Source organism: Malus sylvestris, chromosome 8, assembly GCF_916048215.2.
Source record: "Malus sylvestris chromosome 8, drMalSylv7.2, whole genome shotgun sequence".
NCBI classification, from domain to species: Eukaryota; Viridiplantae; Streptophyta; class Magnoliopsida; order Rosales; family Rosaceae; genus Malus; species Malus sylvestris.
Window position 1 is genome coordinate 12,714,685 of NC_062267.1, and position 26,106 is coordinate 12,740,790.

Genomic DNA, 26,106 nt, shown 5'->3' on the forward strand with positions numbered 1-26,106 from the left:
ATTTTTGTAGGAAGCAATTTTGTTCATGGGCACCTTTTACTAGAAGTGATGATTTTATTATACGTATGTAGAAGTTTCTATTAATAAAAATCCAAGTGCTTTCAAAAGAACAATATATCATGTGCTTCTCTCAAAAAAAAAAAAATTATACTTGTTTTTAAGCATTTCAACTAGGGTGTTATTAGCACTCCAAAATTTTTATTTGGCACTACAAACTTTCTATAATTAGAAAGAATAATACATTTGTGAGGAGTGTATAATGAGATTTTTGAAGTGCTAATAATAGTTATCTTTCAACTAAACATATCCAAAAGTATTTTTCGTAGTTATAAAGCACTTTTAGTTCTTTCAAAGACAACCTCAAATGGACTTTAGTGAAACTATTAAAGAAAAAAAAATAGATATTAACACTCTAAAAATATCAGCATGCATTCCTCAAAGTTGAGTTTCTACCTGCTTGCAAACATAAAAGTAGGGCAAACAGACTGCAAAAGGGCTTTTGGATGAAATTGCAAGGTAGCTTTTAAATCTACAAGACAGTCAATCATTCAATCATTTTGATAATTTAATATGGCCATTACTTTTTAACGGCTTCACGCATTAGATCAGATGAACTTTTTGACTCAAACCAAGTTAAAATTTTGACGTTTCAGAATCAATCCAAGGCAGAAAGAAAAGGGTAAGCACATGGACTTTTGCTACGAGTACAGCAAGACCAACTTGTTTCATCTCATTCCACTAGTACGGTTTTGCTTTTATCTTTTTCATGGGATACAATATTGTTATAGCTAATTTTATAAGTCATATAAAGGCATAAAAAAATAATTAGAAATGACCATTGCTTATGTTTCATTACGTTAAGACAAAAGGTTACTTTAGCAAATTCTTAGAGGCTTAAAAAAAACATACAATTGAGGCTTATAAAGTTAATCCTATACATGGTATTGTGAAGAGAGGAATTACAAGGATTTTTTTTTAATATTTTTGTTGAAAATGGGGATTATAGCCCAAACCAACTAATTACAAGGTTGATTTTTCACATCACTTGGAAGTTGATTTTTCACATCATTTAGAAAAACATTTATTGTAATGTCTAATGTCTAAATTGCTCATATTATAATAGGGATATTATGATGCATTTGTCGTGCCGGACTATTATGGACTTGACTAGCTTCATGACTAAGTTTGACCAGCTTAGAATATGCTGACTTAGTGAAGCATTTTGTATAGTGTCGAATTCAAAAGCAGAATAATTGACAGACTATAATATTATATTATTTCATGCATATTTACTAATATTTTATTATTAATTCACATTATCCCTTTTGTTTCTATAAAACTCTACCTCCCCACCGAAACTTCTCTCCTTTTCTCTGCCTTTGGCTTCGACCATTTTCTCCTTTTCTCCCTCTTTTTCCTGCAAAACGCGGATCCTTCAAAATGATTTTTCTTGTAAAACTCAGATTTTTCCGTCCAAAACAAGCTCATCCCCTTCACCTTTTTCACGCCGTTAAGCATCTCCACCTTCCTCATTCTCTTCTCTCTAAAAAAAATTTTAGATCTCGATTGTGTTGTTAGAGCCCGAGATCGAGGCACTAATCGGTAAGTGAGCGTACCTGATGGTAGTATCTCTTGGTGACACCAGTGATCAGATTATGTAGTGTGAGATCGTCGTCCTGATGGCAGCGCTCATCTTGCACTTATAACAACGCTCGTCTTTTGGTGATTTGGGTTTCAATGGAGACCATCGGCGATGCAAGTCTGTCGTCGATCGTTTATTTGTTGGACAGCTACAAGGACGGTGTGAAGGAAAATGGACGAGTCCTAGGCGAAGCGAAGAAGGTGTTGGAGACGGGATTAGCAATCCTCTCCTTTTGTGAGGTCTTGTTAAAACCATCTAGCATCCTTGCACCAAATACGAACTAGTAATCCTAACTAAACCAATTCAGTCTAGCGAAACTTAGTAAGGCCAAACAAACGTGCCCTTATTGGATAAACAAACAAATTTTAATTTCTATTACTAGAAAAGACAAATACAAATATAAGAATGATGACAATGCCATGTTTACTTAGTTAAGATTAGGGAATTCGTGATTTGGGAAAGTCAGGAATAAGAAATAAAAGGAATGAGAAGGGAGTTATACTACCCTATTTAATTTAATTTGTTATTTTCAAGTATTGGATTATATATTGGATTGTGTAAGAAACATATTTTATTTAGAATAAACTTGCATTCTCCTCACTTGGGGACGAAATCATTCTCTACTTGCAAATAACGTATCTTTATCATAGAAATTTCACAAGCAAAACCATTCAATGTCTTAATATTCATTAAACATTATTCCTTCAAAGAATTGAGGATCATTTACTCATTCAAATGTATTAAATAAATCAATAGTGTAGATGCTAGGTAAAAGTGGCGAAGCCACAAAAGCACAGGAAAATGGTGCCGCACCTCTGGTTATTAGAAAATCGATCATAAGAGCGAGAATTTGCACCTCTGATTCTTCTGAACTTGCATGGAGTCTCTCTCTCTGTCTCTCTCTCTCTCTTGCTTTTTTTATTTTTTCGCGTTTTGTATTTTGTTTATCTGTGCGGAGCTTCTTCTTTCTTCTCGGTTAGGACACCCACAAGCCTCTGATGAAGTTTCGTGATACAACTGCGTTTTGGGTTTTTGTTTTGTTTACAGAATTGGATTCTGCTTTGGGCTTTATTGTTATAGGTTGTGTTATGAGCCAAGTCAAATAGCTACAATGGCCCACCATGTTTCTTAAAAAACTTCCAACACGAGTATAAAATGGTTTTTTTTTAATTGAAAAATAATATTAGCAATTCAAAAATGACATCATGCCTTCCTTATTTATGAATACATAAGCGAGAAAATATACGTGAAGAAATGCTTGATGACTTTTCTAGAATGTCGATCCCAACAACCTTTTCTGTTTTATGATAATGGCACAAAAAGTATTACTCATTCTACCTCGAATTGTTTTATTATGGCCTAAAATACAATATAAAATCCTCCAAAGGACACAAAACCTACATTACATCTAATTTCTAGTAAAAAAAGGATTTGGTTGTTTACATGTTTCTGGGACTTTTTACTCCTTTAAATTTTGCCCTTTCCCTCGACAAGTCCTGACTTCACCATTACCAGGTAACATATAAAATATGAATAGTCTATTTATTTGATAAATTTAGAGGACTAACCAATCTCCATTTCGAATGATTTTTTGTAGGGTTGATCTTCAAATGAAAATTGAGACATTGAACAACTCCAATTATGAAATTTGTTACGATGAAGATACATTATTTGCAAGTGAGTGAATAAGTTTATTGTTTTATTTATTTATTTTGTATGTGTTAGTTACACTGTTCTAAAAATCTCCGCCTAGCGTTGCCTAGGCGTTTGGCGGCTGGTCACCGTCTCAATTAATGCCTAGGCGTTTGAAAATTAAGAAATGACACTTACACTTGCTGAGGCATCCACCTTGACTGCCTAGGCACCCGCCTAGCCTGCCCAGACCCGCCTAAGTTACAACTCACTTAAATAGAAAATAGATAACTTTTTTTTTTTTTCTTCAATAAATTGTAAGAGACTTGTTGAATACTTTAATGAACACAAATTATATGTTTGTTTCCATGTTTTCATTATGTTCCAATACTTCCTAATTTATATTTTTTAGTTTATGATGAAATTATATATATTTTAAGTATAAACAGACACTTATTTACAATAAATATAATAGATTTACTTAAATCCGTCTTGTCAACGTAGGCCATAGTCTGCCGCCCGACTAGCGCCTAACGTTTTTTAAAAACTTGGTTAGTAAATGCAATAATAATAATAATAATAATAATAATAATCAAGAATCATAACAATTCTAATGAATTGAAATAATTCTAATACTCATTCTTTACATCACCAGTCATTATTTGTATTCTTAAAAAAATGAACTCGAGAACCAAACATTATTGTCACAGCCCGTCCTGAAATATTTAGTTTCGATGGCGTGAAATGTCGATTTTGCCTTTGAGCTTTGGGTCGTGAGTGTGTGAAACGGGCCAATTATTTTAAGTCCTAATTGTTGGACCCAATTAGAACTTAGATTTTCTTTGTTTTTGGTTGGTGACCCAAACTAGACCACACACACACACCCACTTCACTCCCATTGATCTCTTTCCTCCCTTTCGGATCTCCTCCATTGTCCGTACAACTGTACGGACAATCTCTCAAACCACATCAAGACCTCACGGATCAAACCATCTAAGATCACCACTTTGTTCCTTGTGTTCTCATGAGTTGAGTGATACCTTTGTTTTTAAGAAAGGACGTCTGGAACCCTGAGTTTTCATAAGCTCCGGTGAGGTAAATAGTGACTCGATCGTGATCGTGGGTGATCTAGGAAGTTTGAGGACTCAAAAAGGTATTATCCTAACTTCCTTGACATTTTGGAGTAGTTTTAACATCGGGATTGTGAAAACTAGAACCCCGATTTAGAGCACAGTTCACATGGTCGTAATTATGGATGTTTCAGGAGATTTGAAACTTATAGGAAGCTTTGGAACATCCTTACGAAGCTCGGAAAAGAAAAACCAAGTAAATTGGACGTCGGGAAGTCGAGTTTGATGAGTTGCAAGTTTTGGTTAGAATATCGAGGCTTCTCCAACGAAATCCCATGAAATTCAAGGCTTGAAAGTGGTAAGGTTTTGTTCCTCTCATCCTAAGCTTCATTTTGGTACAAATTTCACGGATTTTGGTTGAGAAATGAAGAAATTATAAGGTTTTTAAAGTTTTTCCAGTTTTCGGCGATGACGACGATCGCAGGAGTTCGAAGGTAGGAGACGACGGAATACTCCGTCAAAATTGACGGAATATTCCTAATGGCGTTGGTTAGTTTTAACGGCATATTCTAGTTTTTAACGAAATATTCCTTAACACCGTTAGGGTTACCATCAGTGTGCCTGGCGGCGCTCTGGCCGTGCCTTGGCCGGCGCGTGGGTGGTCGGAAATTTTTTCTAAAAATATGGGATGTTCGTGAGGTTGTGTAGATCATGTTGGTATATTCAAACACCCCATTTGAGCATTGTATGAGAAGTTATTAGCTAGTATTGGTTATGTGCTTTGAATTAACGTTTTTATAGTTGTTTCGCATATAGGAAAGATTTATCCCGAGGACGAGTGCAGTCAAGGGCGACTCGGGGGCTACGACCCTTCGACATACCAGTGAGTGGGCTTTTGGTTTTCAGTATATACTTATATACTTGATATTTTCCCAGAAAATGTGTTTAAATGAAAGTATGCTTTGAAATGCCATGCATATAAATTTATATTCAGCATATGAATTAGTATATGATGCATAATATATAATCGTGGTGATGTGGACGCTCAGGTAAGTCCAGGTGAGTTTATGAATTGTGAATGTGAATAACGGTTGTGATTAATTGAGAAGCATAAAGCTCATAAAACTGCACCCCGGATGATTGTGATTTAGTTAGAGATATGGTACAGGCCTGTTTATGATATCACCTCCCACACCCTATGCTCACATTGGATCCAATTTAGGTGCACAGTCTTGTCGTATAGACCATCATAGGTGGTTCCGACTCGTAGGTGACTAGCGATTTATCGCATAGCTATCATGAGTGCGTAGCATTGAGCATAACTATATTACACTCAGTCTTGTCGTACAGACCCTTACAGTGGTTTCGACTTGTGTGCAGTGTAATGCCGTATATGTCACTTGTAGTGACTCCGGCTAGATTGATTAATGAGCTATGAAACCGTTTAGACTTGTACAGGGGTTCCAGCTAATATGTTATTTTCCATGAATTTATTTTCAACTTATTTTGTTTTATATTTTTGGCAAGGCATATTTATGATTTTGGATATGTGAAGCATGATTTGATATATATTCCATTTCTGGGAAAAATTCTACATGTTTTACGGTGAGGGGTTAGAGCATTTGGTAAATGAAATGATTTTGAAAAACTTTGTTTTTGCCCACTCACACTTTCTGTTTTACGCCCCTCCAGGTTTTAGGTAGACTTGCTGTTGGTGACATTTGTGGATCTTGGTGGTTCTGACAAAGTATAATATTCGTAGGACTTCTTCTGGTACTGTATAACTAGTACTTGTCCTACTGGACTGCACCTAGACTTCTATGCTCTGATTAGGTGTATTTACATTGTATCTCATTCCTAGCACTTTATGCTTTTTAAGGCACATTAATTAGCTTTCGGTTCTTATTTATTTGTATATTTCATATCATTATTGCTTCCGCACTATGCACATGGCTACGTCACCCTCACGTGACGGCCAGCACACCTTGATCTTTGGTCGAGGTGTGTCATTATACTCTATTGATTTAATTTATTGAGATTTTCACATATAAACTCCTGACAATATCATATTTTAGAGAAAAATACTTCAAACTCAATTGTTAAAGAAAAAGCCAATTTTTTTCTCCAATTTATTCAATTTTTTTTTATACAAAAATATATACAATTTTTGGAGTGAGTTTCTAATTATAGTAATTTATTTCTTTATGTGCTTTTGGGAGGAAAATTTAGTCATGGAAACATAAATATAAAACATCAGTAATGGTAGCTATTACCAATAGGAAAAGCTATTTGCATAACAAAACTTACTCAACGAAGCATATTTTGTTGCCCGAGTACGCTTTGCGTGATAAATATTGGGTTTGGTCGCACCAAATGTTCATGGCAAAAAAAAAAAACCAAAAACTTTACGCGGCAAAGAGTTTTCTCATGCAACAGATGTTTGCCCGATGACCTAACCTATTGATTGAGCAAACTCTAAACAAATTTGCGGTAAATAAGGATTTGACGCCAGTTTTTGCATGCTAAACGAAATTTTGTCACCCTTGAAGAACTAGAACAACCTTCAAGCTTCATCACACAAAGTCTCTGAAATGGTCGGTGAGACAATAATGGCAAAAAAATAAATACAACGATGAAGAAACTTTAGGCGACGAAGGCTTCATCGTGCAAGGGTTCACAGGGTTCATTAAAGCCTTAAATCTGCATCCTTCTCTCCTCACTTCCCATCTTCCTCATCTTTTTCCCCAATTCCCAATGTCTTTTTTCTCTCCCAAACTCCAAAAATTTCTCTCTCCCATATCCCAAATCTTGTTTTCTTTTTCGTATTCTCATAGTCGACGATCAAAGATTTCTACGGTAAGTCCCTATTTCTTCCAATTAAGAACACATTTTTTTGGGTTATGAAAATTAGTGTTTGAATGTTTAATCGTGTCTCAAATTTTGTGGGTTTGCAAATTTATAGAAATTATAAATTTGTAGATGTCACGTTTGTCCAATTTCGCATCTGACAATGCTGCGATGAATGATCAGCGGAGACACATCAACTATGATTTCATTTGGCAAACATAATTTGAGAGGAAGGCACACTACATTCTTGTGCACGACATAAGGTCGCTAGTGAGGAGCAAATGTCCTATGGAGTGGTCGTTGATGTGAAAATTAACTTGACACATAAATTAAACCCTATTGATGACAATTGTAGTAAAGATGTAAGTATGGATTGTTCTAGACCGGGGATTAACTAGGGATGCTAATCTACACAAATAAGACTTAAAAACACCAAACTAGACTCTATAGACTCAAAACTGACTTAAAACACTCAAAACAGTAACAAACAATAAAAAAGACTCAATTCAGACCTAACAAGTGTTTTGGACGAAAATAAAACTTAACTTGACTCAAAAGACTAAAAGAAAATAGATTATGACTCAACTAACAAGACTTAATGAATGGGGGATTGTTTTTGACGAATTTAAAACTTAAAACAGAAACTTTGCATAAAACACTTTAAGAAAACGAATTTGGTGAATTTAAAAGGGTGAAAGGCTAGTTAGAGGGTCCTTCTCCACACATGACATATGCAAACATAAACCAATTTTTAGTATTGTTCCTTTAAACCATGAATGACAACACCCCAAGTTAACCGTGACAACACAAATTAACCATCAGATTTTCCTTATTTCATAGAATTGGACGAGATACGCATCACAATCAAATTATCCTTCTCAAGTCCCCTAACTATGAAAAGTATGATAGAAAACATATCAAAGGTCATTAAGTTCTTTGAAAATCATAAGCATTGACGATGCATTCGTAAATATGAAAAGCATGATACTCCTGCCAAGGATTTACTTAACACGATCGTGACTAGCAATCTCCACTACTTGTGAATATAAGTTCATAATGATTAGGTGAAACTCCCTTATACTCTAGCATCAAATTCATGCATGAAAATTAAGTGTCAACCCTCAATTAACACACGTAAACAAGTTTTAATAACTCAGATAAGCAAACCACATTCAAGACTTTAGAAACATTAACTGGATGTAATCAATTCATATAAAGCATATAATCGTGGCTTCAAATTCACCTCTAACTATAAAGAAATTAGTTCCACATGTCTTTAAAAACTGAAGATAACATTAAATTAGACATTGAAAGTAAAAGATAGAAAACACCTAAGAACGCTCCAGCAATTCAATGTGAATGACAAGGCACGGCAAAGGGCTCCTCTCTCCTTGCAAAGCTACGACACAATGAGGTGTGTGTGGTGAATGATGTAGAAAAATATGGTAGAGGGTGGTGAATCTGAAATAGGCGCATAATGATGTATTTATAGGGCTAGGTGCGGCACAATCCCTAAGGATTAGGATAGGTTTCTGAAATCAAAGTGGGACAAGGTTTGTGTAACCAAAACCCATGTGGAATGGGTTAAAACAATCAGAAACCAAAGGGGATTAGGTTAGAAAGGTGCGGCACAGATTCCTGCAACGAAAGGGATAAATTTGGCCTAATTCAAGAGGGAAAATGATTAGGGTTGCAGGTTCTAAAGCTTCTAGAAGAGGGGGAGGCGCCAGATTTGTAATGACTTCTAGAAATGATGTTTCAGCACCAATTTAGGGGTTCTAGAAGGATAAAGGTGCGGCATAAATGTAGGGAAATGATAAGCCTTCTAGAAATCAGATATTTAGGTCCTCTTGCAGCTAGATTTAAGGCACAAACTGATTTAGATAAGATAAGATAGGATAAGACTAGATTAGGAGATGATAAAATAAGATTTGATAAGGTTTTGGATAATGTTCCTTCTTTTTAGCTGATTCCTTATCTTCTTTGTCTTGGATTTATTTTCTTCATCCTTTCAGCACATTCCTAGCCTCTTGAACTTCAAATTCGTCCATACATCTTGCTTCATTCATAAGTTATCCATTTGATGCCCAAAACTGCCTCAAAATGCTCAAAATCGCACTTTATTGCCAACTTTGTCAATTGGACCTACAAACACACGAAAATAGCTTAAATCACTATAATAAACACAAACTAACTACGAAAATGCAAGAAAACAAGCTAACTAAGCCGCATAAATATGTTCCTATCAGTCGTTCTAGGAAAAAGTGCCAGAGTGGATGATGAAGTCTTTGTTGAATGACCTATTAGTAAGTGTCAATTAGTAATTTAATAATTATTTTTTATATAATAGGTATTATGATTATTAATATTTTAATATTTTTGTGCATAACAAGTGAAATTTAATATTGATGATATTGATAGTAACATGATTTATTATGAATGTTTTAAATATTTCCTTAATTTGTATTCGAATTATAATATTTTATTTAACTTTTATGGGCGCTTTAAATATTTGTTTAATTTGTATCCGAATTAAATATCTGCTTTAAATAATTTTTTTGCGTTAATGTGATTTAGCTTATAAGAACACTTTGAATATCTTATTTGCTTAATTTGATAATAAAAATTGAATCAATAAAATTTATGAAAAAAATAAAAAAATGAGCGCAACGAAGATCATGTCATCGCCCAAAGGCATCTTACATGACAAAAGTTATGTTATCGAGCAAATGCACTTTACGCAACGAATGACGTTTTGTCGCACAAACGGATCTTACGCGATGAATACTTCGTTGCCTAAAGCCCATGAGCAATTAGGGTTTCATTTGGGTTTGGGCGAGGATGGCCTACATTTGGCGAGGAAGGCTTCGTAGCTCAATACCTTCGTCATTTTAATATCTTCCCCATCTGCGAGAGGCATATTTTAGAAATTGCTTTATTATTTTTAAATGCTTCTTCCTCCATCTCCCTCTTCATCTTTGTTCCTCTCTCTCTCTCTCCATCTTTCTCTCCATCTCCATCACCCTTTCTCTCTCCCTCTCTATCCCCACTCACTCTTAATTTAATTTTGTCCATCTCCATCTCCTATATTTTTTTCATATACAACTCCTCTCCCTTTCTCTATCCCTCTCAATCTGATAAGCGATAATGGTTATTTTGATTTTTCCATTTATATAATTAATTTTGAATTCGAACGAACAAAATTAAATTTGTTTTCTATTGGGTTGTTGTATACAATTATTGTCAAAGAAGAAATTTGAAGGTAATTTCTTCATTAGTTTATTTTGTTGTGATAATATTTTTTTTTAATTTATGTGATAGTTTGATAGATGCCACATCCCTGCTCGACTTCGCCATAGCACGATATTGTCTGCTCTGGGTGTACTATTCCCTCACGGTTTTGATTTTGGGTTTCGGCATGAGAACTTCCCAGGAGGTCACCCATCTTAGGACTGCTCTTGCCCAAACTCACTTAACTTTGGAGTTCTTATGGGATCCGTTCCCAAAAAGCCTCGTGTTATAGGGAGGGGAGAATGTACATATAAGGCACATCACCCCATCTTTGTTGGTCGATGTGGGATCTTACAATCCACCCTACTTAAGGGGAACTCGGCGTCCTCGCCGGCACATCCGCACCGAACGGCAAAATGGCTCTGATACCAAATTGTCACATCCTAGCTTGCTCCGCCGTAGCATGATATTGTCCGCTTTGGGCTTACCATTCCTTCACAGTTTTGTTTTTGGGTTTCGGCATGAGAACTTCCCAGGGGGTCACCCATCTTAAGACTATTCTCGCCTAAACTCACTTAACTTTGGAGTTCTTATGGGATCCGGAGCCAGTGAGTTCCCCAAAAGGCCTCGTGCTATAAGGAGGGGAGCATGTACATATAAGGCACATCACCCCCTCTCCGTTAATCGATGTGGGATCTTACAATAGAAGTAATACATGTGTGTATTCAATATTTTTGTGCATCATGTTCAAATTTATTTTGTGTTGTACGAAGTTAATAGTACTTATCTTCGTACGATTTTGTTCAAGCTAGTTTTACATTTATAGGAGCTCTTGGTCGTTGGCTTGTTTGCTAATCTTTTCTTGCAAGTCATCAAGCCTTACTTTCATCTATGAATTCAAACCTTTATTTCAGTTCTCAATTTTTCTTACCTATAATAAAAAATCAATTAAAACATGACATGTGCAAGTCTATAGACTTTGAGTTTCTTCTCCAATTCTTCTTGACATATTTTTGTGAATTTTTTTATTTGTAATGAATGGCTTTTCTGATATTATGTTTTGTGAAATTTTATTTAAACCCATGTAGCATATTTCTATACCCAACTTACTCTTTGCACCCATTTGATTTTTAACTAAACTATTAGATATTTAACTAAACTATTAATATATCTTTAAACCCAAATTTATTACCTAATATACCCCTATAAATCCACTTCAATGTGTGGATTTATTTTTACACCCATTTGATTTTTAACTCTATCTTTACACCGTCTAGAAATGAACACTGAGAATTGGAATGTGAATTCAGCCATGGCTAACAACAAGATTGACACTTTTATAGATGTTGACAAAAACCATGTATCACCATCTCTCTCTCTATGTGGTCTTTGTTTCATGAGCATATGTGTCTGCTACCATACTACCTTCAATGTCCTTCAAGATACTTTGAAGCAGGATGATTATGCACTCCACGTGCTACCTTCAATGTCCAATCGTCCTCATCACCAATATTCACATCTTTCAACAAGAATGGACATCCACATTTTTTCGTACTAGAACTCCTAGGTAGTTTTTTATTTTTTTTTTGGTGACCGATCTCATTTGACCTTTGACCATATGCTACAACACACTTGTATGACAGATATGTACCATTTCTTTCACAAGCAAGTGTTAGTCGAGGGCGACTAACAATCTTACCTTCACCTCCTAAATCAGACCTTTTAATAACAATTACCATATTATTCAACTTTCCCTGTTCTTGAACCCATCTAATCAATGCATTTTTCCTTTGAATATCTTCATGTAACGCATATTTTATTTAGAAGTAAAATTCTAAAATTAACTAACACGTCAACGACACTATAAATATATGATTATCTCATAAGTTGTAAATTGATCAGTATAATCCACTACACATTCTTGTCCAACCTCGTTGCCTCGATCAAAGGCATCATCAAATTCTTGTTGCTAAAAAAATAAATGACAAAATTATGGTTACAGTCAAAACCTTTAAGTTATAATTAACAACAAGTGGACAAATTATTAGCAATTAGACTACGAATTTGATTGCATCGTCTTTGAAATATCATCCAGTTGTCACACAATCAAATCTCAGTAGTAATCATTCTAATGTTGTAATACATAAAGTAGTAATTTTAAATGTTAGGAGCAGTCTAGGTGGTAGTCTAGTGTTAAGGTGTAAATATTATTAGTTATTTGACTTCAGTTAGTACTCATCAAGAAAAGTATGCAAGCATAAATGTGCCTGACATGGAACTCCTTTTATTTTCTAGGCTTAGTTTTACTAATTTGTTAAAGTCCTTGCAATATTTGCACCAAGAGTAAAGTTATGTCTTTTGCAATATAGGAACAGAAATTACTTGAAAGTAAAGTGATAAGTGGCGCTTTATGAAATAGCTACATTGATGCCAGATTATTTTGGGGTGTAGTCAGACACCAACAGAGAAGAAAAATAAAAATATAATATAAAAAGAAGAAGCAAATGGCATCCAAGGTCCTTGCAATATCTGCAAGTCTTTTTGGTTTTTTGGGGTGCAGATGGACAGTGGGAGAGTAATTGCACAATTTGCTTTTGCAGAAAGATAAACAAACTATGCAGGATTGATTGAAAAAAAAAATTAAAACCAAAATACTGATTTTCTAAACTCTAAAAAATTGAAATCAAACGAACAAAAAATTCATAAATTGAGTCATATCTTGGTTGGAGGATTCAAAACTTCAAAATCACCATCCATCAATAAAAAAAAATTATTTTTCTCTATGAGAGCTATTAGTGTTTTAGCTGGAATGAACATAGGATAAACAAAAAGTGATCGTAAGGTTTAATTATAGTGTTTGGATTTATTGATAAATTTGAGTTTTATTAGTAATTTTATTTTATGCTTAATAGTAATTATGCAATATGGTAAAATAATCAATTAACATTTAAAATTTAAATTGGATGTAGAAATATGTTATATGGATTTAAATAAAATCTTCCTTATATTTTTTGGGAGTTTTCATTTTTGAAGATTAAGGGCAAGAGCCAAAAAAGTAAAAACTCGAAAAGTGCTAAAGGGTGCAACGAAGTGTAGACAAGTTTGGGTCATCATTGGGTTTGGGAAAACTGGGCCTTCAACCAGCCTTGCTGGTATTGAGCTCTTTTATTTTGAAATTTGGCCAATTTTTGTTGTTTGCATAAGTCCAAGAGACGACCAGTCGTTTACAGATGATGCGTCAAACAACCCTAATACGAATTGAACAAGTCCAATAATTACAAGTACACAAAACCTTCTGCCTTTTACATTTTACAACTTGAATGTTTAAACTCATATTAAGGGTTTGTTTAAATCAGTTTTGTGTTTGATTTGCTTCCCCGACTCTTAGCCAAAAATAAATAAAAAGCTCTAAGCTTGAAATAACGAACCCAATTAACTTGACACAAAGAACTAGGTATGTTTGCCACCCCCCCCCCCCCCAAAAAAAAACTAGGTATGTTAACGGTTTAAAAACATTACTATATAATAATATGTTTGCCACCCCCCCCAAAAAAAAACTAGGTATGTTAACAGTTTAAAAACATTACTATATAATAATAGAATATCATCACGTAATATAAACTATTCTCATGTTACAAGACGTGAATAAGTACGTCCTGATACAAATATTGACACAAACCATATTTCACATAAAAAGTATAGCTTAAACAAAAAGAATAAAGGTAAGCCATTGGACATTGTCTCTTACGCCGCACCATTCCTCTGGCCGTCGGCAAAACAAGAAAAAAAAGGAAAAAGGGGAAAAAAAATCAGAATACCGACATTCATAAAATAATAAACAATGGTTCACAAAGACAAAAAAAAAGTAATTAACAATTAACTATATGTCAATATCATAAAAAGTTGAAGTATGAGGTTCAACTTTTACATATAATATTAAATATTACGAATACTAGATGACGTAAATTTACGAGATTAAACAAAAATAATTATTTAGATTAATTCAGATCATTCAATACTCGTAACATACGTAACATGGAATAGAATTTATCAAAAATATGATATATGTAGGGAAATGTTATTGACACTTCAAAAATTTTATTTTACACTCCTCACAAATGTATTTTTCTTTCTTAATATAAAAAGTTTAAAGTGTAGAATAAGATTTTTGAAGTGTTAATAACAAAGGAAAACTAATGAAAAAGGTTTGAAAACTTTGAGTTTTAATGATAAGGACAAAATAAAGGGTAAAGTGAATAGTACCAGGATTGACTTTTTAGTGTAAAAATATGGTTTTTCGTTAAAGTGAACAGTACCAGATGCTTTTCGTTAAAGTTCTCTAATAACAATTTCTTATAGATATTTCAAATAGTGAAAAGAGAACGAATTATTAGGGTATGACTAGGAAGAAGGCAAGAAGGTTGGTCATCGAGACGTCCTCTTCCAACGTCACGATATGAGATTATATATTCCTGTAGAGCTCCTACTCTGTTCTTGTATATTTGTGTGTGTGTCAGCTTGAGCTAAGCTGCTGCAAAAGCAACATGCCACTGAGATCAAGTGGGACCCAATCATCACTTGCACAAGAGAATTTCTATCTGATCTTGGCATCTTGGGACCTTTTGTTTTGTATTGTGTGTGGATACATGTAGAGTACTAAAATTTTAAATCAAATAATGTGTTACTAATAAAAAATAAATACGTTAATTAATATTTAAGTAACAATTTAATTATTAACATTCACATCATTTGATTTACAAAATTTAGTTTGAACTTTGATCTCCCCAGCATTACCCTTTGTAAATTATATGACTTGGTCATTGATGATTGAATTATAACTTAACTGTTGATTACTATGCTTATTTCCTATTGGTTATACATCCCATAGTTTGCAAATTTGGTCTAAAAATTGGTTTATTATATATGAATATTTGCAGTAATTTAGTTATTTATGTTGTCTAATATCCTAGTAGATAGAGTGTTGTTCAAAACTTTCCCCTCTCATAAAGTATTGTAAAACTTTTGAACTCTTCCTGTCCCTTTAATAAAATAACCCTAAAGAACATGTAAATAGATGGTTAGTTTATTACTTAAACATTGATAAGCATGCTCATTTCTATTGGTGATACATCATTTAGTTTGTAAATTTTGTCCAAATTTTGTCTCCCTAGCATTACCCTTTATATATATATATATATATATATATATATATATATATATATATATATGGCTCAGGATTGAGTGACATTTTTTTATACATACAGTTGCATAATGTATTTTAACAATCCACTATCTTTTAGGTATTTTCTTAAAGATTATTTTATCAAACGGTGTATCAAATTGTGTCTCAAATCCTAACTATAGGGTAATGCTAGGCATACTTATCAACGCTTAAGTAATAATCCAATTATCAATTTTCATGTTATTTAGTTTATAAATTTTATCTATAAATTTTATCTCTCTAACATTACCCATATATAAATATTTCTATGTGTGTGTGTATATTTAGGAAGCTCTATAGCTTATAGCTTGTCTTTGTGCTTACATATACAGTGGAAACTTAACGCATGGGGCTAAGCTAAGGGGGATGGCATGCATGCACAACCACCAGTTTGTGATTCAGTACATTTGCATGCCATGTCATGCCAACCTATATTTTCATATATACGCCCTCCATCTGACTCTGCTGAGTCTTAGTCGTATTACTTGTGCCCCACAACCCTAACTTCCCCATCCCTACCTACCTATGTATATATAATACGCCCTGCATCTAACTCTGCCGAGTCTCAGTCGTATTACTTGTGCCCCACAACCCTAACTTCCCCATCCCTGCCTACCTATATATATATATATATATAGAGGATGATATTATTCACTCATTCATTTTTAACTTTCACACATATTTGTTAATTTTTATCATTGTTCTTCTTCAATTTATTTGAACTAATGGCCGAAAATTTAAAAAAATGTGCGAGAAGTTAAAATCAGTTTGTGGGTAACGTTACCTTATATATATGGAAAAATTAGTATCCGGTCCCTAGTTCTTACTCTTCATTGACTAAGATCTTATTAGTTCTCAAATTTTGATTCAAGTCCCTAGCATTAATATGATAATGAATTTACATATTTATTATATAATTTTTTAATATAAAAATTAGTAATTAATTTAGGGTTTAATACTCACACCTCTAGTAAACTTCTCATTAATTTTCAATTCAAACATTTCCCAAATAATAAAAAATTAAATTAAATTAAGTTTGTACCTATTAGTTTTTTTTTATATATATAAAAAGATTCTCAATTTTTAAATCTTAAATGTACCCATTCATATAATTTTTCAATTTTTTTAATCTTAAATGTACCCATTCTTCTCAAATATATCAATTTGATATATGTAAAATGTACCTTTTTTTTTAATATAAAATCCATTCAATTTTTTTAATCCATGTTTAAACTTATATGGGTACATTCTTTTTCGTCGATTTGAGAATGTATCCATGTTTTGGTACAATAACTTTTTTTGTTAATTTTGGTTAATGTACCCATACATGTATGTACACACACACAATATAATAGAGATTATAATTTATATTTTATTATTTTTAATCCCGTAAATTATGGGTTTTATTTAAAATCTCATTAATATAAACAATTACAAATTTTAATTTTTAATTTTTAATTTAAAAAATATAGTAACTTACATTATTACATTAATTTTAGGGACCTCAATCAAAAACTAAAAACTAACAAGGTTTCAATCAAAAAATATTGATAGCTAGGGACCGCATCAAAGTGTTCCTATATATATATATATATACCCTAGTCCGAAGTGCTTGTATTACATTTGCATGTGGTACGCATATGTATACGTGTTGCTCTTACATACAAGTACATATATAAAGAAAACTTATGCTAACCGGAAGAAATTAAGAAATTGAGTTCAACTTTAAGGTAAAAGATGAATTACATACGTATCAAGAAAACTTATTCATTCAAATTTTCCTCAAAATAGTAGGATGAGAATGAATACACTTCTTTCATTTTAATTTCATCAAATGAAAAATCATTCTCATTTACTTTCAATATAGGAAGTTATCGAAAGCATTATCTCATCCTAGATACCAAACGAAGCCATACTCTTAATTACATATGCAGGACTTTCTCTCTGGAAGACGTCTGGAGTAGAGGGGATCAGTTACCCGGCCTTTTAGAGTTTAGTTATAGAATTGAAATCTCAAGGTAATTACATTAGTTAGATCAGTCGCTTATGCTTGCATGGATGAATTTAATGGTTATTATAACTTTCGTATATATGTTCCTTTCATATAAAATATCAGAACTCATTTGTACACATGAGTAACTAACCGTAGCACAATTTTATTTGGGAAACAGTTTTTGCAATTTCCAAATCGTCATGTGTAGAGAGACAATAAATTCTTAGCTTTTTTTCCACAGAGGAGTAGAAAGGCCAAACAGGGGTGATGGGGTGGGGGGGGTCTCATGGCATCAGGTGGAATGCAAAGTGCATGGTAAGAAATGAATCTAACAAGAGATCAGATTGAGAGAGAGAGAGAGAGAGAGAGAGAGAGAGAGAAGAGGAGAGAGTGTGTGTTCAATCAACCATGCAATTTGCCTCTCAGTTCTTCCTCTGTGCTCTCTCTGCAGAATGGGTCAGTACTAGTACAGAAGAGAGAGGGAGAACAAGAGGTAAGCATGGCGTAAGTTCCTGGCACCGTAACGCGTGCATGGAAGCGTGTGAAGTGGATTTCGAATTCAATACACACCCCGCTTGGAGCTAGCTAGCTTTTCTTTCCATGGACTTTTTGTACCCAGTAACCCCCATCTATTTCTATCTCTTACATCACCATGCATTGTTTTATATATGGCGGCAGAGAGAGAATATTAACTTCGATTTCATAAATCTCATCTTATTTAGTAAAAATGCTATAGTGCTTTGAATTATTTCCGCAAAAATATAGTGCTACATAATATTTCAAATACTGAAGCTTTTAACTTTTAAATATTGATTATTTATTTTTTTACTGACGTTTGAATGGTTAAAATCCTAGAGTATATTTATTTGCTAATTTTGTTATATGTATAATTGGGGAAATGGTCATGCCTGCATGCATGGCAATTTGCATCAGAGAGAGGGGAGAAAGAGAGAGAAATAGATGGATGGAAATGGAAGGAGAGCTGTCAATCGGGTTTTCTGAGAGCTTCGTACGATCGTGTATATGCATATGGGAGAAGGCGTCAGAGCCCCATCATTGTCTCAATTATCAGGGTCCTGAGTAGTACGTGAGAGAGAGATTGTGAGATTGTGAAATTGCATATTGGCTTATCTCATCGACCTAATGACCTACACAGACCTTTTACCTGCTGTGTGTCATATTTATTGACGCAAACTGCTGTGCCTAAGATCCTCTACTAAAACTTGCCTAACCTCATCTTCACCAAAATATTATGTGTATATATCTCTCAAGGAGAGTGGGAGGGTGGGTAAATGAATTAGGACGATTCCTTCCATTGTAATGTGTTTGACTATCTAATAAACCACTTGACATATCAATCTATTCATATTATGAAATGTGTAAGAATATTAATACATAATGCGAGACTTAACATTGTATAGACATGTCAGGATTGTTGAATATCCCTTTAAAAGTGCACGATATCCAATTATCATTGTGTATGAGCAAATTCAATAAGAAAAAAGCTCACCTCCAAATATTTTAGCAAAATGAAAAGTTGAGATTTAACTATCATTCTCATGACAAAAAATACGTGAAGGGGAATTTTCAAATTGAGGAATGTTATTAGTCCAACATATCAAGATGCAAATGATGAAAATATGGACATGGAGACTATAATTTGATGAAAATACTGAATTAAGGCACATAAAAGAATATAACATTGATAATAAAATGCATAGAAATATAAATGAAATACTTCAAAATTAATTTAAAAATATAAATAGTCTTAACTCTCTCTATCCTAGTATCCTTGCTCCCAATATATGCCATAGGACTATCATGATCATCACATATATCATGAATTCAAGGCAGATATTAAGGTAAGGAAAATGATCAAAAGAGCAAGTCTGAATGTTATTTGCTCCTCCTAGACTGCTCGCACGTAACCTTTTCATAGAAACAAAACGAGAAATCTTGATACTGTTGTACAAATATTAGAATTTTAATTGATTTTATGCAACAGGCTACAGCCCCTGTAAATTGCAGATATTAATGGAATTCTAGCTTGGAAGACCGAGGAGCTCATTTGACGATGGACTGTGATGGAAAGCTGGCAGCACAGGAAGCAAGAAAATAGCTGCAGTATTTTTTGGTGTAATAAATCAAAAATAAAAATAGCTGCAGAAATTTCTGAAAGGAAACGAAAAGTATTTTGAAATCTTCCAATTTTGTGCTGAAATTTATTTACAATCACACTTTTTTTTTTTTGAGAAGTATTCAAAATCATACTTGACTTTTCAAAGACAACTAGAAATTTTTACTCAAAATTTTTTGTGCCCAAGTCACAGAATTTGGTGTTTATAATTGAAATTGTTTATATTATAAGTTATTATATAATGATCATATATGCAAAAAATAAATACAAATTAGGCAATGAACTAAAATAAAAACAAATAGACGAATTCAATAAAGTATTACGAACCATCTATCTATTTATTACAGTTGATTAACTAAACGACCTTAATTTTAATTGACTTTTTGCAGATATGATCTTTATAGAGTGATGTATAATATGATTAACATGAAGTTATGTATCAGTCATGAAAACTTTTGAATAGAACTTTCCACTCATCTTTGAGTAGCCAAAATTCAGCATTCTAAAATTGTATTGGGCAAGTATAATGTCCACACTCATTTTATCAAATTTTGCCAAAGTGGGTATATAATTTGTAATTTTTTTTATGGCAAGGAGTATTTGAGCGGTACTAAAAATGAATAATTGAAATTAAAAAAAAAAATTTAAATAGTTGTGAAAATCAAATTTAATAATTAGAAAGCACTGAATGCTACATACCCATTAAAGCGACACCCATAAATTTGTCCTCCAAAACCCTAAAACTTGAGAAAGAGATGTGTGGAAGTACAAGGGTTATTTTTTGTGTGGTGAAAGAGAAGATCGAGCGAGCGAGCGAGCTGTTTCATTCATTCACCAAACCTACACTACACGTTTGGGGACTGCCAAGAATGGGCAAAGGAGATATAAATATGAGAAAACGTGAATAAGAAGTGTGGAAGTGTAAGTGAACAGAGAGTGACATGCATTCCACTACATGTTTGTAAGATTTTTTTTAATTTTTTTTCCTAAAAAAGGAGACAACACGGTTATCAACTATTTTCGCGGGTCGAAAAGACTCACAGAGGCATTTCAGTTTTCTTTTGACCACAAGTCTGACTTCATTTTTGTAAGATGGATATGTCCCTCATTAATCAATGGACAACCACTTAATCAGTTCGGCATGTGTAAATGGATCAATTTGACCTGCATTTAATATTCAAAACCTCAAAATGGATCATTAGTTATTTGGTTAAAATTCTCTTACCAATTAGTTTCAAAATATGCCGGGTGGATTTTTCTTTTTTTTAAATCCACTAGCTAGCCACTGCATTTAAGGTTTAAACACTTTCCTTTTTTTATTGTGTAGTAATTGTCACAGCCCGTCCTGAGATATTTAGTTTCGACGGTGTGAAATGACTATTTTACCCTTGAACGTTTTGTGTGATTGTGTGGGTTAAGTTTGGAAGTGAACTAATACCTTACGTCCCTAATATTTGGAACCAATTAAGACTTAAAATTTGTTATGGTTTTGTGATTGTTTGGGAAGTCAAACAATTTGGGGACCACACACACACTCCAACTCCCTCTCTTTCCTTCCTGTGCTCTCTCTCTCTCCCTCTCTCTCAAACTTTCACGCACGGATCGACGTTCAAACGGTAATGTTCTTGTTCCCTACAAGCTCCTGAGTCCATTCGTACTATTTTTAGAACTTGAAACCTTCGAAAACCCGAGAAATCATCACCCCCGATTTGAGTAATGTTCATGTGGTCGTAATTATGGATGTTTCTGGGGATTTTAAGCTCATAGGAAGCTTTAGGGCATTTGTACGAAGCTCGGAGAAGAAAAACCAAGCAAATTGGACGTTGGGAAGTCAAGTTTGGAGAGTTTAAAATTTGGTCGGAATTGTCGAGCTTTCTCAGGCAAGATCCCGTCATTTTTGGAGCTTGGAATTGGTAAGATTATCTTCTATTCATCCTATGCTTCATTTTGGTTCAAGTTTCATGAGTTTTGGTTAAGAATTGACGGAGATATAAGGATTTTAAGAATTTCCCAGTTTCCGGCGATGGCGACGGTCGCCGGAGTTCGAAGGTAGGGGATGACGAAATATTTCGTCATCTTTGACAAAATATTCCTAACAGCTTTGGTTAGTTTAACGGTTTCCGTTACTATTTAACAGAATATTCCTAACGGGGTTAAGGGATTCTGTTAGGGTCCTTACGCGTGGTCGTGCCTTTGCCGGCGCGTGGGATGTCAAAATTTTTTTCTAAAAATATGGGGATGTTCGTGAGGTTGTGTAGATCACGTTGATATATTTAAACATCCCATTTGAGCAGTGTATGAGAAGTTATTAGCTAGTATTGGTTATGTGCTTTAAATTAATGTTTTTATAGTTGTTTCGCATATAGGGGAGATTTATCCCGAGGACGAGCCCAGTCAAGGGCGACTCGGGGGCTACGACCCTTCGACATACCAGTGAGTGGGCTTTTGGTTTTCAGTATATATTATATACTTGATATTTTTCCTAGAAAATGCATTTAAATGAAAGTATGCCTTGAAATGCCATGCATATAAATTTATATTCTATATATGAATTAGTATATGATGCATAATATATAATTGTGGTGCTGTGGATGCTTAGGTAAGCCCAGTTGAGTTATGAATTGTGAATGTGATTAAAGTTGTGATTGAGAAACATTGAGCTCATAAACCTGCACCTAGGGTGATTGTGATTTAGCCAGAGATATGGCACATGCCTGTTTATAATGTCACATCCCGCACCATATGCTCACATTGTATCCAATTTAGGTGCACAGTCTTGTCGTGCAGACCATCATAGGTGGTTCCGACTCGTAGGTGACTAGCGATTTATCGCCCAGCTATCATGAAAGCATAGTATTGAGCATAATTATATTACACCCAGTCTTGTCGTACAGACCCTTTTAGTGGTTCCAACTTATGTGCAGTGTAGTGCCGTATAGGTCATTGTAGTGACTCCGGCTAAATTGAATAATGAGCTATGAATTCAGCTGTATAGACTTATGCAGGGCATACTTATTTTCCTTGAATTTATTCTCACCTGAGTTACTTATTCTATTTTTATGTTTTGGCATGGCATACTTATGAATATGATTATGTGAAACATGATTTGAATTGAGATATTTACATATATATTTATGCATATGTTTATATTTATTATTGGGAAAATTATACATGTTTTACGGCGAGGGGTCAGAACTTTTGAGAAATGAAATGAATTTGAAAACAATTGTTTTTGCCCACTCACAATTTCTGTTTTGTGCCCCTCCAGGTTTTAGGTAGACTTGCGGTTGGTGGCGTACGAGGATTTCGGTGGTTCTTACATAATAAAATAATTGTAGGATATTTCTGGTACTGTATAACTAGTACTTGTCCTACTGGACTGCACCTAGACTTTCTATGCTCTGATTAGGAGTATTTACACTTGTATCTCACTCCTAACACTCCCTAATTATTAGTGCACTTTAGTAACATTTGGTTTTTATTTATTTGTATATTTCTTATCCTTATTGCTTCCGCACTATGCACATGGCTACGTCACCTTCACGTGACGGCCAACATGCCTCGATCTCGGTCGGGGTGTGTTAGTTTGGTATCAGAGCCTAGGTTTGGCAGTCCTGTATATCTTGTGAATGATCTAATCATTGTGATGTCTTCTGTTAGAACTATGTCTCCTCGTTGAGAGCCACGTCACTCAACTGAGCCTGGTTTCCCTGATATTACTCAATTAGGGGAAGCTATAGCTAATGCCATTCAGTCTTCACTCATTCCTCCTCAAAGGACACCTCTTGAGACAGTGTATAATCTGAAGCTGAATCACTTCATGGGAAATGAAGGACATGAAGGAGCGGAGATGTGGCTTAATCATGTTGAGAAGACTTTCCTTGTTATGCAGAGTCAGAGGAACCTTCATCCTAATAGGTGGGTAGAGACGACTACCTGGTTTTTGGGTCCGGAGCCTGCATCCTAGTGAAGACATGAGTCATATCAGATGTCACCAGAGGTAGTAGCCGATTGGGAAATGTTTAAATAGTTGTTTCAGAAAAGATTCATTCTTCCTGAGTACATTGATCACAAGAAATAAGAGTTTACGCATCTGAAACAAGGAAAGATGTCAGTGAATGAGTATTACAAGAAGTTCACTGATCTATCTCGATATGATCCGGAGGTTTCTGCTAATCCGGTTGAGATGCTTCGTCGTTTCAGGTTGGGTACTAAGAAGAAATGATGTTCTATATCGACATTGACTCCCTGTGTCACTTACCAGGAGTTTGATGAGGTGTTACTACGGATTGAAGACTCAAAGAACATGCCCAGTGAAAGTGAAGATGAAGCAGAAAAGAACGAGAACCAGAGGCGAAATGATAAAGGTAAAGGTCAATCATCTCAATGACCTCGTAAGACCCAGAGTTTTAAGAGAAGCGGTGGCAGTTCTAGCTCTTCTAGTGGAGGTTTTTGCTCTAATATGTAAAGGAGAGGTGGTAGATTTTCTAGAGGCCCGAGATTTCAGAGGCATAGGGACTTTGGTGGTTTATGAGCTCATTTATGCCACAGGTGTAATAATAGGCATTTTGGGGAGTGTAGGAGAGGCAACAATGTATGTTACACTTGTGGACAGATAGGGCATAGGGCTGCTCATTGCCCTCAGAATCAGCAGAGGCCCCAACAGCCTTCCTTACCACCACCTACGTCGACCCAGCAAGCTTCAGAACCTCGTGGTTATGCCCAAACCGGACGAGGAGGTGCTTATCATTATCAGGGCGACGCCGCTCCTTATACTTCAGGACATTATCAGTACTCTCAGGATCCTCATTATTAGGATGGTGACCCTCAGTATCAGGGAAGTTCTATGCCATATCAGCCACATTCAGCCGATGGATCCCAGTGGTACCAAGGAGGACAACCCCAGCAGGTAGAGATTGCTGCTAGCAGTGTAGGATCTTCGAGGCAGTCTGGTCAACCGAGGCAAGGACAAGGTATTCATGCTAGCAGAGTTCGTGGTGGACGACAATAGAATCAGGGACGTATCCATAACATGACACTGCAAGATGCTCAGAACAATCCTGATTTAATTATTGGTAAGTTAAATATTCTTGGTCATTTTGCTAGAGTATTGATTGATTGTGGTGTTACGCATTCTGTTGTTTCTCATACATTTGCTCAAGTGACGCAACCTCATCCTACACCTCTAGGATATGATTTAGAGTTTTCTTTGTGGACTGGGTATATCCAGGATGTCCATTGATGGTGAATGATGTTCCTATGCTAGCTAATCTTATGCCGTTGGACATTGTGAATTTTGATGTGATTTTGGGCACTGATTGGTTGATAGATTGTTATGGAAAGACAGTCACTTTTCATCGTCCTGGATTACCTGAAGTTACGTTTGTAGGAGAACCGAACGGGGTGAGGCATGGTGTTATTTCTGCCATGAAAGCCAAAAGATTATTGTCGAAAGGTTGTCAGGGATATTTGGCTCATGTAGTATTGAATGATGATGCTTCTAGTAGTGTGGAGGATGTGCGTGTGTTCAGACATTTTCCGAATGTGTTCCCTGATGATTTGCCTGGATTGCCGCCAGATAGAGATGTGGAGTTCGTTATTGATCTACTTCCAGGTACGAATCCTAGATCTTTGACTCCTTATAGAATGACTCCTGCTGAATTAAGGGAATTGAAAGTTCAATTGCAAGAATTAGTGGAAAAAGGTTTTATTCCGCCTAGTACTTCACCTTGGGGAGCTCCAGTTTTATTTGTGAGGAAGAAAGACGGAACCTTGAGGTTATGCATTGATTATAGGAAATTGAATAGGGTAACGATTAAAAACCGTTATCCATTGCCTCGTATAGACGATTTGTTTGATCAACTCCGAGGTGCCTGTGTGTTCTCTAAGATTGACTTCAGGTTTGGTTACTACCAGTTGAAGATTAAAAATGAAGATGTCCCTAAAACAGCTTTCAGAACTCATTATGGTTATTATGAGTTTCTAGTGATGCCATTCGGATTAACGAATGCACTAGTAGCTTTTATGGATTTGATGAATCGAGTATTCTAGCCATTTATAGACAGCTTTGTCATTATTTTTATTGATGACATTTTGATATACTCTAAGACTAAAGCAGATCATATTTGACATCTTACCTTGGTGTTAAAGAAATTAAGGGAACATCAGTTGTATGCTAAATTTAGCAAATGTCAATTTTGGTTGGATCAAGTGGCATTTTTGAGACATGTCATTTCTGCTCAAGGCATTCAAGTGGATTCTCAAAAAGTGGTAGCTGTGGAGAATTGGGAACAACCTCGAACCGTCACTGAGGTACGGAGTTTTCTTGGCCTA

The 26,106-nt window shown here is 34.8% G+C and overlaps 1 long non-coding RNA gene across 1 annotated transcript; it reads right to left on the minus strand.

Moving 5' to 3' along the window:
• Positions 1 to 1,253: 1,253 nt before the first annotated feature.
• On the minus strand, positions 1,254 to 1,897 carry LOC126633465 (uncharacterized). The gene is made up of 2 exons (XR_007627061.1): positions 1,617 to 1,897; positions 1,254 to 1,417 (listed from the first exon to the last, which is right to left on the minus strand). It is a non-coding gene; the product is annotated as an uncharacterized LOC126633465 (long non-coding RNA).
• Between the last annotated feature and the right edge of the window lie 24,209 nt (positions 1,898 to 26,106).